Source organism: Apostichopus japonicus, chromosome 11 (genome assembly GCF_037975245.1).
Source record: "Apostichopus japonicus isolate 1M-3 chromosome 11, ASM3797524v1, whole genome shotgun sequence".
In the NCBI taxonomy this organism is placed as follows: domain Eukaryota; kingdom Metazoa; phylum Echinodermata; class Holothuroidea; order Aspidochirotida; family Stichopodidae; genus Apostichopus; species Apostichopus japonicus.
This window is the reverse complement of record NC_092571.1, coordinates 26,581,379-26,594,665: the sequence shown is the minus strand read 5'-3', so window position 1 is coordinate 26,594,665 and position 13,287 is coordinate 26,581,379. Positions and strand designations below refer to the sequence as shown.

General features: G+C 37.0%; 1 protein-coding gene and 1 long non-coding RNA gene across 12 annotated transcripts in view; one reads left to right on the top strand and one right to left on the bottom strand.

Moving 5' to 3' along the window:
* Positions 1–13,287, bottom strand: part of LOC139976424 (uncharacterized) — a 289,428-nt gene that overhangs the window by 50,162 nt on the left and 225,979 nt on the right. The window lies entirely within an intron of this gene.
* The window catches only part of LOC139976425 (uncharacterized), a 31,906-nt gene continuing 24,255 nt past the window's right edge, over positions 5,637–13,287 (top strand). For 4 of the 6 annotated variants that reach the window (XR_011796115.1, XR_011796114.1, XR_011796111.1 and 1 more), the window contains exon 1: positions 6,106–6,246. This is a non-coding gene — a long non-coding RNA (uncharacterized lncRNA). Of the gene's footprint in view, positions 5,868–6,105; positions 6,247–13,287 lie in introns of those variants that run through there. The other 2 variants (XR_011796112.1, XR_011796113.1) reach the window with 2 other exon arrangements.

Genomic DNA, 13,287 nt, shown 5'->3' with positions numbered 1-13,287 from the left:
GAATTGCGGAAAACAAACTTTCGACGCATATTCATGTTTCATATTCTGAATGCACTTTGACCAGGTGGGTTTAACGGAGAAAATCTGTCGCCAATCTAAAGAAAGAATTTTTTTCTGTTACCCTTATGGCGCGAACGATACACCGTAAAATCATTGCGACCACAAATGTTATACTCGTATCGTCTACTCGTAAGTCATATGACTATACGGTCGTAAACAAATCCATATATTTATATTCCGACAAGTTTCGTACTTACCGTAATAAATTGACCCACATTATTCGTATTTCGAAAACTCGGTATTATTCTGATAAGTTCAATAGTTGCAGTGGCAATTCTAAACGTACTTGGGCAATAATCAATGATGTATTACATAATAGAAAAAGTAAGTCGTCTATTCCCGACACGATGAAAGTCGGCAACGGTAAAACCAATGATCCTAAGCAGATTACAAACGCATTCAATGATTTCTTTATAAATGTTTGGCCCACCTTAGCGTCAGATATTCATAGTGACACTAATCCAAATCATTACTTAAGAAATTAAAATTCTTCAACCCTTTATATGTCTCCTTCCAATGAGAGTGAAGTATTTAAAGTTGCACTTGCTTGTCTGAAACCAGATAAATCTGTCGCCAATCGATGGCATAAAGCCTTCAATACTAAGAAAGGTGTTACATTACGTTGTTCACCCTCTTACTCACATTATAAATTTATCCTTGGCAACTGGTACTGTCCCAGATCATATAAAAATTGCTAAGGCTATCCGTGTTTACAAAGAAGGGGATCACGATGCTATAGGTAATTATCGCCCAGTTTCTGTACTAACAGGCTTCTCTAAAATCTTTGAAAGAATAGTTCATAATCGTATTTATAATTTTATCAGTAAACATGATATTATGTTCAAAAGTCAATATGGGTATCGGCCAGGACACTCAACCGAACTTGCTTTGACTGAGGCCTTGGAGGTATTGTATGATACCATAGATAATAAAAGGATTTCCGTCGGTGTATTCTTGGACTTGTCCAAAGAGTTTAATACAATTGATCACCGTATTTTGTTTATGAAATTGTCACATTATGGCATAAGAGGCACAGGACTAGACTGGATTAGAAGCTATTTATCAAACAGAAAACAATTTACAAATTGTCTTCTACGGATTCTGATTGCATGAATGTTGTTTGTGGGGTTCCACAAGGATCTATATTGGAGCCCTTGCTTTTTATAATATCTGTAAATGATATTTGTCATGTGTCAGATAATTGTACTATCATATCATTCGCTGATGATACTAAGATTTTTTTCTCTGGCTTGGATCCTGTGGAAATGAGGGCTAGAATTTGTCATGTGCTTGATGAATTTCATGCTTGGTTTTCAGCTTACAAACTCTCTTTAAATGTAGGTAAGACAAAATATGTTGTTTTCAATGAAGGTAGGAATAGGAATATTCTGTCTGACATACAGATGCATGGTAGTAGTCTAAAAAAGTGTGTTTTACCACTTTTCTAGGGGTAACTATTGATTCTGGTCTGACATGGCGTCATCACATAAATACAATATCAACAAATATTTCTCGTGGCGTTGGGATTCTTTCCAAATTGAAGCACTAATTACCAAAACATATTCTTCGTTCTTTATATTTTACTTTAATTTATCCTCACCTTACTTATTGCATTACAGTTTGGTCTGGCATGGCTGCTTATAACATTAAGAAACTTTTTGTACTTCAAAAAAGGGCTATTCGACATATATCTTCTGCCGACTATAACGATCATACTAGTAAATTATTTGCCTCACTTAAGCTACTGAAATTATCGGACCTTGTGAAAGTTCATCTTGCTACATTCGCTTATCGCTCTATTAATGGATATAATCCGCCCACATGTAAAACTTTATTCACTGTTAATAAGGAAATCCATGATTATAATACAAGACAGGCTGGTCACATACATAGACTTTTTCCCCATAGTAACCTGGGTAAACAGAGTATACTTTATCGGGCAAACACTTGCTGGAATTATCTACTTAATCATCATGATCATATACAAAATGATTCTCAGTCACCACGTTCCTTTAAACGTCAATTAAGCGAGGTTTACATAAGTGATTATTGATCCATAATACTTTTTAGAAATCTTTGTTTGTTTATATCGTTAACACTTTAGGGAGTGGCCCTACTCGATAAGCCTTTCATGTTTAGATCACTTCCTTTCTCTTTATACTCAATTTCATATCTGTAAACGTTTGTATGACATACAATGTACCGTATATTGAGAAAAAACAAATAATTGAAATGAAATGAAATGAAAATGAAATCAGAGAGATTTGATTGGCGCATGATCTGTTAGGCGGGGCTTGCAAATTTTAAGTGAAGTTTGTAGAATCTACGGACTCGTTAAGAAATCTGGCGAACTTTATTCAGCTCAAAATGTTTAACGCCAGATAACTCAATAAAAATAATGATTATTAATATGAGAATTGCATAGAACGGTGTTATTTTCACTGAGCTTTTAGGGCAGTAGGCTGGAAAGAGCGAAGTTAAAATTTAGCAAAAACACATTGAGACTTTAAGGAAAGAAAGTGCTAAACCCATATGAGATAAAAACCTAAAAATGTTTTAAGTGCTATGTTCCCCCAATTGTTGAGAACAATGCACTTCTATTTGGGAAGTAAGTACTAATCATTTCTTAGAGCGTTGCCTTTATCTGTAGCAACTGACTCGTCAATCGTGCAGAATTCTGCCCACGATCAGAAGGGAAGGGAAAGAGTTCCGTTCTGACGTGTCGCCGAAGTCTTCATTTAAGTCTTCGACTCAAGTCATCGACATTTTATCGACAGGATTCAAGTGATTAGCTCACAACTGTTATTTTAATTGGTAAAATTACCGCAAGTCAGTCCCGTTACTCTGAGTATGACTCGAGCAAAGCATTGATTTATACGTGGGGAGGGGAGGGGTGCAGGTGTGGCTCCTATCCATTTATAATTATCTTATGACAAAAAATACTCCCTTTATTTCAGTTTCCCTGTCCTGTCTATCCTCCATGTCTTCACATGCCCTCTAATTGGAACCGATAGCCTGATGATAATTATTTTGCTAAATGACAATTGGACAGGACACCATACGTGGAAGTCATGCGGAAAATCTTTCACTAAAATGATTACCTAGCATCATGCCGGGAATAAGTTCATTTCTGGAAATTCTGTATAGTTATGTCATTTATTATTTTATGTATGCCAGTGAAAACAACTCCTACTACTTTCGTCAGCGATGTAGCGCAGGCAGTAGCCGCCATTTTGTTCTGCAACCTCTATGAATTAATGACATATTTGCAATATGTTTCTCACAAGGAATATGTGTATTATTTACCGCCAAACACATTCTTGTTTTCACAGATTGACTAGACTGTTAATATAGAATAGTAGCTGTTTTCTAGACGATTAATATCGCTTCGGTTGATTCATATATCTTAGACGGTCCTTACATAGCCTAGACTATCTTTCATACCTACCAATGATCACCTTTTGAGTCCTTGGTAATGCTGTGTGAAACGCGCTATGCAGAAAGCACAATGTATATACATAGCCTAGACTATCTTTCATACTTACCAATGATCACCTTTTGAGTCCTTGGTAATGCTGTGTGAAACGCGCTATGCAGAAAGCACAATGTATATAACATAGCCTAGACTATCTTTCATACTTACCAATGATCACCTTTTGAGTCCTTGGTAATGCTGTGTGAAACGCGCTATGCAGAAAGCACAATATGTAACATCCAGAATAAGGTCGAAACTGAAACTGAAAATGCATATGAACGAAAAGAATAATTAATAGCTTTATTGAATGTGTGGATAAGAACGTGTGCGACGTATTGCGACGCCAGTTAGTAGACTTATTGTTGATCTATGTGCTGAACATTTTAACTTCGACACGACACAGCTGCATGTGTATGGAACACCAAAAGGACCAAACTGATGATGATAATGTGATCTTATATTGTAATAATATAGATTTATATCATAATATACAACAAACAAACACACACATAATATACTAAGTTTACACGATGATAATAATAAAGTCTACAATAATAAAACAATGAAAACCTGTTTAGTATTTGTCATGAATTACCGGCTTCCATACTCTTCGATGCAGTACAACATAAACAAGGAAGTCGGGACTAAAACCACCACAACAGTGCAAGGTCAGATATTCAATACTGTATCAGTACACGGTATGTAGTATGCTTTGTTCAGCTACAACTCGTTGTATGGTACATCAATGTATACGTATTACGAGCGAAACATGCAGTATATATTATCGTCTGATGGAGATGATCTGATTGGTTGGTTTACAACATGAATAAGAAAGGTGTGGTTTGCAGGCACAATTTGTCTGAGATAACAAAATTGTGTTTTTTTTTTGTTTTTTTTTCTCGAAAAGACCGCCTACTCTAATAGACTGATTTACATCTAGTAGTATAGAGGCAGAGTACATCAATGTACCTTTACAATGAACGAAACTGCAGGCGGTTTGTTATTGTCTGACGTCACGTGCCAGACATGGTTTCATTTAAAATATGAATAAAAAAGGTGTAGCTTGCATGTATAAATGTTTGGGCCAACAAACTTGTCATTTTTTACGAAACGGTTAATTATACTCTTTAATTAGGGTTCGCCGAGTATAAATTCTACCACGGTAATCTCTCGTTCATCAATCTCTGGTTGCTGATATGCAATTGTGACAATGGAATGCTTAAAATTCAAGATAAACGCAATATGAACCTCCAGTCTGAGTCATGAGCCGTATTTGCCCGTCTTTAGATAAGTTATTCATCTATTCGAAGAACAAAATTGTTCACATTGGAGACGTTAAGTATACGCACCATACTAAGTTTGCATATGTACGTAAATTGATCAGTTTCCGGATGGCGATATATATAGCCTCAGTAAAAAGTGCATGCATGCAGTGTTCGGCGAGTGCTGATGAAAGGCTTCTCCGAATAGTGACCTTTATCAGCTGTGTAATATAGTGTACGGTATTCATTCTACCATGTGTGTATTTGTGTATGTATGGAATCAATAAAAAATAATAATAAAATGATATTTAATAGGACTGATAAACGTTACGACGCTTTCGGCCCCTTCAAGAAATCAGGCAAATCGGTTCGAATTCGGTTAACCGGTATTCGCTGACATAAAAGGGACTTAATATTATATATTTTGAAATACAATCATTTTAACATCTTTTCTATGAAAAGCTTGTCTGTTTATATTCCTTCGTTGTCATTACACACACACGAATTGCCCCCTTCGATATGTACCAGCCCATTGTCCTCCGCCTCCCGTTCCTCTTGTCGCCTCGATCCCCACTGATAGTCCCTGCTTCCTGGGCCATCTTGCAATTACTACCACGGCCTGCAGTTGTTTTCCCTTCTTCGTTTTGTTTTTCTTCTTCTTCTTGATTATACACTGAAGTTTAAAATGTATAGTAATTACATTTTTCCCATTCTATCTTCGGGAGTACTGCCCCGAAGATAGAATGGGAAAAATGCATATGCTATGATTGAATCGCTTGCTTACTCGAATACTACATCTGAAATGTTTGATAGTAAAATTTAGTCGTTGTACTGTTCTCACGTGGTTTGGTCTATCCAGGGAGCTGCTACTAGTTAGAGTAGCAGCTCCCTGGTCTATCGAACAGCTTTTCCACAATCTTTACGTATGATATGGCAACAACATTTGGTCGCATATTTTCCAGGTTCAAGGGGTCAGTTGAACCCGCAGAAATTTTTAGAAACTACGGAGACCTCGTGGACCAGTGCATCATACAGGCTGTGAACATCAACGCATTGAGTTATAACGTAAAGTATTGAACAAACATAAAAATAAATATATTTATTTTCAATCTGTCTTGCTCTGGGATACCTAAATAGTGTACGATATAAGCTACCGTGATTATGTGGGATTCCCATATCACACAATACTTACGCTGTCGACAACATACATAGCCACGGGTTCTGATGAGATATGATTTAGCCTGTGGCGTAGAGATTTGTGGCCTGTGTTGTCAAATATAAAGCTACGCGCACTCTGTCACCGCTGAACTTTCAGTGCACTCTGTAGATTCCTTGACCAACGTATCCAGCCAGCAAAGCAACTAAAGATCAAAATAGCTGACAAAGGGAGATTGGTTTTCATTTCTAATTATGTTTTCCCACTTGACATTGTAGCCTACTTTTCGTTCGGTGAGTAGCATGCAGAAGCCTGACATACTGTACGCCATCCGTTAGCCTAAGCATAACGTTAAGCCTAGTCGTAAGTTCTGCGTCCATAGAGAGAAAACAACTGAACATACTGCTTATCTAGTGGGAAAAGCCTACAGCTATAAGTGAGAGTGCCTGCCGTTTCGATCCCAGGAATTTAATTGACATTCAAGACTGGAAAAAATAATTTTTTGCACTGGGTTCTCAAAAAGAAACTGAATATGCACTGAAAATACTGTCAACAAATAAAATGAAAATATGTGAGCTAATTTTTTGCATGGAAATTTGAAAATTGCATATTTTTCACATAGGGCCTATATGCATAAGACCATCGTGTGTATATATACGAAGTGTTTCAAATCCTAGATCTATCATTTCAAGGCCAAAAAGAAGATAGTGTGAAGTTTTGTGCCATAACAAAAATGGCAGTCAACAACATATAGGCCAATTCCATCACAGGTACTTGTAACCAGTGTTACCAGCGTTAGTGTTTTTACACTAGATTTAGCATTTTTAGACATTTCTGTAAGTTTTTTTCAAAATTGGCCAAAGGTAGTGTTTTTTGCCCGAAATTGATGGTTCACAAAAATATTGCACGAATCCGAAACATTCGAGGTGAAATTACCGCTTGGCAACACACTTGAACCTACTGTATTTATATGTTACTTTTACACAATGTTATCGGGATCGATATATTTATTATGAATAATGCAGAACGTAGGTACAGCTGAGACGCATATTTGCATGCAGTAAATGTGAGGAGCAGAACTTTGGGCTATATTGTGTGAGTTTATGTACATACACAGCCTTACTCCGCTGATTGAGACGAGAATCGTTTCTTGCAGTTAAATATCGTCTGAATTAGTTGTAGTTTTGTTGATTCTACAGTTGTTTTGTTATGATTCTGAGCCAATATGACCTGAAATTTGTTAAAATAATCATAAAACTGTCTATCATATGAATAAGTGCAACTTCTGATGGAAGGTAATAGGCTACATTACATGTGTTCATGAAAATCTATATCTAGCGTTTTCTGGGGTTTTACTTTTGCAAATCTAGCATTTTTTTGGCAAGTGCCACTGGTAACGCTGCTCGTAATATAAACAGGGAGCCTGTTTATATACTATACACCTACAGTAGATAACGTTACCAGTGCCTGTGTATTCCATTATGGTATGTATTGAATACCCTCATAGTATACTCGCACGTTAGTTGTATTATTACAGAAGGTGTATAGTAAAGGCTTCATAATTGACGCATCTTCGTAATTGACGCACCTTCAAATATTACTAGCAACGATACAGCAGACAACCTAAACTTTTTGCAGAGAAGCAGAGTTATATACATATTCCATAAGATTGAATCCATTTCAGGTATGTGTTGATCAAGTTGTGGGTTTTTTAAAGCTTTTAACACCCTCCCCTCAGCTTTGCATATATTTTTAGCATTTCGAAATCTAACTCCCCAAAAATAACCAACATTACCTCAACATGATACCACTACTCTATGGGACCTGACCTGTCTGAACTTAGAGGCTCAGAGCATAGCAAGCAGAATCCAGAGTCAATGGATACATTATATACTGACAGTACACAAAAGTTACAGTGAGCTTATCGACAGATTTCGGGGTATGAAAGAACTTGACTCCGCACACATTTTGTGTACAAATTTTGCTTAATTGTATGTTGCGTAGGAGCATACAATAATTATTTTGAAATCATTACACTGCTGAGGAACTACACATATGAAAAACGCATACAGTTGAGTGATTTGGATTTTTCCTTGATAGACATCGTTGATCAAATCCTTAAGTGCGTCAATTATGAGCCCACCATTCTATACTAACATGCTGCAAGAAATCATGTTGTCAAAAAATGGATGTCTTCAGATGCACATGTATGTGTTCTGGCTCCATGTGTGTACAGTAAGAGGCATATGAGGAGTCATCAATCTAGCGGCACTATGATAAATCTTTGATTACAGTCTGGTGGACAGGCAACCTACAACTCCATCTGTCTAGTTGAAATGTGTTCTTAATCTGTTTTTGTTATCTCAATACATTACATGTATAGAGATATTGTAACAGTAAGTGGGACTTTCTCTTCTCTTAAAAATTTTTCAGCGTCTTCAAACAAAGTTCTTTTTCTCTGGAATTTCCAGAGCAAGAATATATCATATAGACCAACAAAAGTTACCAATTTTTATTCCAGAATTGTATCTCATTCTGTGACTTTTTCACCGATTTATGTCCAAATCGGGCCAATTTGGACTGAAAACACACTTTGACAGACCTGTTTTGCACACGCTCCAAAACTTATGTTTTATGAAAGAGAATAGAATAGAACTGTCTTTCAACAGTGGTATCGTCTAAGATAGGGTCCTATGTATTATATATTTTATTAAAATTTTAAACTTCCATTTGTTGTTTACAGGTAGGTATTAATAAGAATTTTACTACATGTATATGACATTTAATGGCTTTTATTTGCTTTATTTGATGTTTAAATGATTTTTCTTTCTTAAAACAACACTGAGCTGCCGCCCCTACTTTTAGTAAAAAGGTCCGTTTTTGATGATTAAGCCCCGCCCCCAAGTCTGTTTTGTAGCAGATTGGCTATGACTCATAACAGCTACATGTTAGATATACGAAAATGGCTACCCTCGCGAACAATTTTCTGTTCTGTAGTTAGGTACGCGAGGTGTTAGCACTACGACGTTGTCACAGAGTGTTAGCACCAATCAAAATAGATCTCAGAAAAGATTTAGGGTTTCAGCCAATCGCAGGCATTTCCTGGATAAACAACATGTCTGCGCCCTTGTGTAAACTTATGCCGATCCCGGTTTCAGTAGTGTACATGGAATTACGTACTAATAGCCAAGGCCTATACTAGTTACAGTCACTTTATTACGCTGAACAACCAAAGTGAAGGCTTCAGTTCCTATTTTTGATATGAACGCAATGCATGTGTGCCCGGTGACTGTGCTGAGGACTAGCAGGTAAAAGTGGTCGGATTTTCACAAAATAAAGTTATTGCGTTACTTGACAAATTGACAATTCGTCCATTATGAGTCAGTTACACACTGAGACGTGAGACAGGAGTAGGCTAGGCCCTAATAATTAAATAGGCAAAGGCCTAACGTTTACAGCTCGTATGGCACCTGTACCTATTTATCTGAAAACCAAACTCATGATGAGGGACGTGTTGAAGATTCATGTGGATCTTCCAGGCAGGTAGGTCTAGGCCAGGGTTGTCCAACCTTTTGCAGAGGAGGGCCACATGGAATGATTATGATGAAGGAGGGGGCCGCATGAACCCTAGCCTACGCTCGATTTTTTGCCCGAAGCCCAAGGCAACAAAATGTGAGCACTGCGAGCAGAGCGCACTGATTATATAGTTGTTATTCTGCCGATTCGAAGTAAGCTTTCACATTCATATGGTACGGATTCTAAAGTCAGGCCCTAATGGTACTGATTTATTTTCCGTCCTGATAAAACGGATGAACGGACCGCCCGCCCCTCCCCCCTCCTCCACTGAGAGAGTGTCACAAAAACTGACCTGTATGCAGTTTTTTGGACGCAGAAGGTTCGGATGATGATTATATAGCTTCAAATTGTTATCAATATATCTGCTCACTAAAATTTCGCACCGTAGATAATCTCTGGCGGGCCGGACGCAGCCTTGAGGCGGGTCGGACTGTGGCCCGCGGGCCGTAGGTTGGACAACCCTGGTCTAGGCTATATAATGTTTCTTCTCCAGTCCTACATTTGTTCAAACAAGAAGATATTATTCCTACTTCCCCATGATAGATTTGAAGACAAACAAAGGTCTGATTGAGATATTGAAATGCAATGGTCTCCAACTGTGTAAACTCATTGAACTTCAATAGGCCTGTACATGTTATGATATTCGTTGTAAATTTATTGTGCCATTAATAACATTGTCTGCAAAAAAAAACATTTTTACAGGTTGCACAAGATTATTCTTCCCCTGATGAAGTCTTCTCAAAATAGGTGGGCTGTGTGGAATGCAATGTATTTTCCATATAGTGGAGACTTACTCCACATCCATGACTTACTCCACATTCATCATATTCATACATTCATCTGCTGATGGTTCTCCAAAGTTTCATTCCCTACGGTATGTGTGGCAATTGTATTGAGGTATGATTTGTTCTTTGACATTCAACTCCAAAATTGGACTTCAGTTTTAAAGTTCCAGGTGCTAGAAACATAGACCAAATTGATTTTTTTCTTTTTGGAACTTGTTAGGCCATTATATAATCTGTTCTGGTGATGCAGAATTCATTCAGCAGATGGTTCAATTCCATCAACAGATATCATACAGCCATACAATTTCCAAAAAGAAGGTCAAGTATTCGGCACCATCATGAGACTTGTAACAAAAGGAATTACAGGATTTTTCAATCGCAAAGCTCTCGTTGAATTTCCTCACATTGTCTACATAGGAATTTTCTTTGTGATACAGTAATCTAGCTTTCTAGTGTCAATCACTCTACATAGCAAATGCGAACAGTAGGGGTTATTTTAAAGTTATCATGACTTCATTATAGACCATCCACTGGTGTTCCAATGAAAGGCTCAAAATGAGTTGTTAGCTTGGCAGCTAACTTCAGATTAAACAACAACAAAAACTGTTTAAAGAAAATGTGTTTGGATGTTGCCATCTCAGACTTTGGAACTACTGGAACAGATAACTATTATAGAGAAGAACAGCTTTCAGCAAACTGGTTATCCACCATAAGCCATGTGTATGGAAATGTCTGTAGTTAGTGGACCTGAAGTTTCCCACCGGGATGCTCTGTAGGCTAGTGTAGGCCCATATGTTTAAACAAAAGAAATTTTTATTACACACATAGGCATACATTTCTCATCAGCGAAACAAATTGTTGAACTATGCAAATATTACAGCATGTTGGCATGGCTGAGCTAACATTGGATGATTTTGAGCACCTCTTGTAAAGCCAGTGTGTTCATAAGCACCATTAGATGACTGGAAAAAAACCCGATATTTTCACTTGTATGTAATCCATTTGTGCTTAACTTTGCACCTAACCACCCCAGATAAAGTTATCATGAACAATGTTCATCTTGTATAGTGTTCTCCATAAATTCTCCTTTCGTATTTGCTATTCTGTGTTCCCCAGTTTTCCATTAAGGACATGCATTAGTCACTGAATCACATATATTATCTGTCTAGTTTTTGTCCATTTTAGGGCACTGTACCACCCCAGAAGTGTTTAATACTGAAACTGGTAAATGGAAAGTGGTGGACACAGCATACATAAGCCTATGGAGAATTGGGGACAGCATAATGAACACATAAATTGGTGTCACTGTTCCTGTGGCTATGTAAAGGTCTCTTGTAATTTCTTTATATTCTTGCAAGGAAAAAGTTAATGAGTAAAATGTTTTGTGCAGTATAGAGGCCCGGTAAAGAAAGTAGATATGCATTGAGAGTGTTTCAAGTAAATCACTAATTCCAGGTGGGGTTCCTCTTAAAGGTGTACTTTATTGGCTAACTATGCTAGATATTCAAATATGGTCACCTTTGGTCAATATTCTTAAACTTTTTTTTTATTACAAACTTTGAGGAAAATTCCTAACTGGGACATTTAGTCATCTTGTGTGTTCCTTAAAATTTCTGAGAACAGTTTGAATAGTAAAGACCTCCAGGAAAGTACTTTTGAAAACTTCTAGCAGTTATAGCATGCTAGAATTTGGGGCCTATACTGACTACCTTTAAAGCCAAAAGTTCGACTAATCTCTGTTCCAAAATACCCCCAAAAGTATGAACAAGTATTGTTATTCTATAGTGGCTGACACTGGGAACCACCACCTGCCAGTAAGCACTTTGTAGTACTTTAGGGTGGAGGTTGAGGGGCTGGAGGTATCTGACTAAAACTGAGAGGTGTTGCCAATTAGAAGCATAAACACAGTATGTCTTCAGGGAAACAATATTCTTGATAGGATTACAAGCAAATCACTTATAACAAAGAAGAAATGGAAAAATAGAGGCTTAACTTTAAACATGAAGGTAACCTATGGGTTTTCTCTCCTGACCAATGCAGTAAGTACAAGGCACCTTTCAGTATGTGAAATGATTGTGTTTATCCTATGGTTTTAATTTGTTCTATACTTCTAGAAATAATTAAAAATTCATTGAATTCAATGCATCATACTCATGGTTTCGTGGGCAATGACTTTGTTTAATACCCTGTAATAACAAGGACACCTTGAAGCAGGAGCCACGACAAAGCAAAAACACGAGAAATGATCTGCAGAAAGTTATGAACAGTTGTTAATTTTGTTTTCTTAACTTCCTGAAATCTACGAAATATATTGTATTGCTTCCTAACTATTCGTTTATTTTACTACATTTTATTCATGAAGGCACCAATTCAATGCAAAGTGTGTTACTTGAGATGCCTCGACGATGGAAACAGTTGCTGACAACATCTGAAGTACGGTGGTTTGGAGCACTCAATGTTTCTGTGGTCCAAGCATGTTGCAGCATTTGTTGAGTGAAATAGTGAACCATGATAACTTACACCCATCCATTAAGAAAAGCGGAGGGGTGAGGTGGGGGAGGGTGGGCGGGTCGAGAGTTTCAGGTACACCAATCCATGGGCAACTTAATGTATAAATGCCTTTTATTATTATTATTCATCGTCATTCTTATTGTTGTTATTATTATTATTGTTGTTGTTTTTACTATTATTACTTTTATTATGATTATCGTCATTGTCATCCTCATCATTCTTATTGCTATTATTATTTTTGTTGTTGTTGTTACTATGATTACTATTGTTATCTTTATCATCATCATTCTTATTATTATTATTTTGTTGTTACTATTATTATCGTCATTATCATCATTATTTCTATTATAAGTCTTCGGAGGGGGTGGAGTGGTATAGGTAACTGGGATTGTAATGACTTTTACAGTACATTTCAATCAAGTTTATTTCAAGCTCCTTATCACATCTTTTCTCTTACCCTAT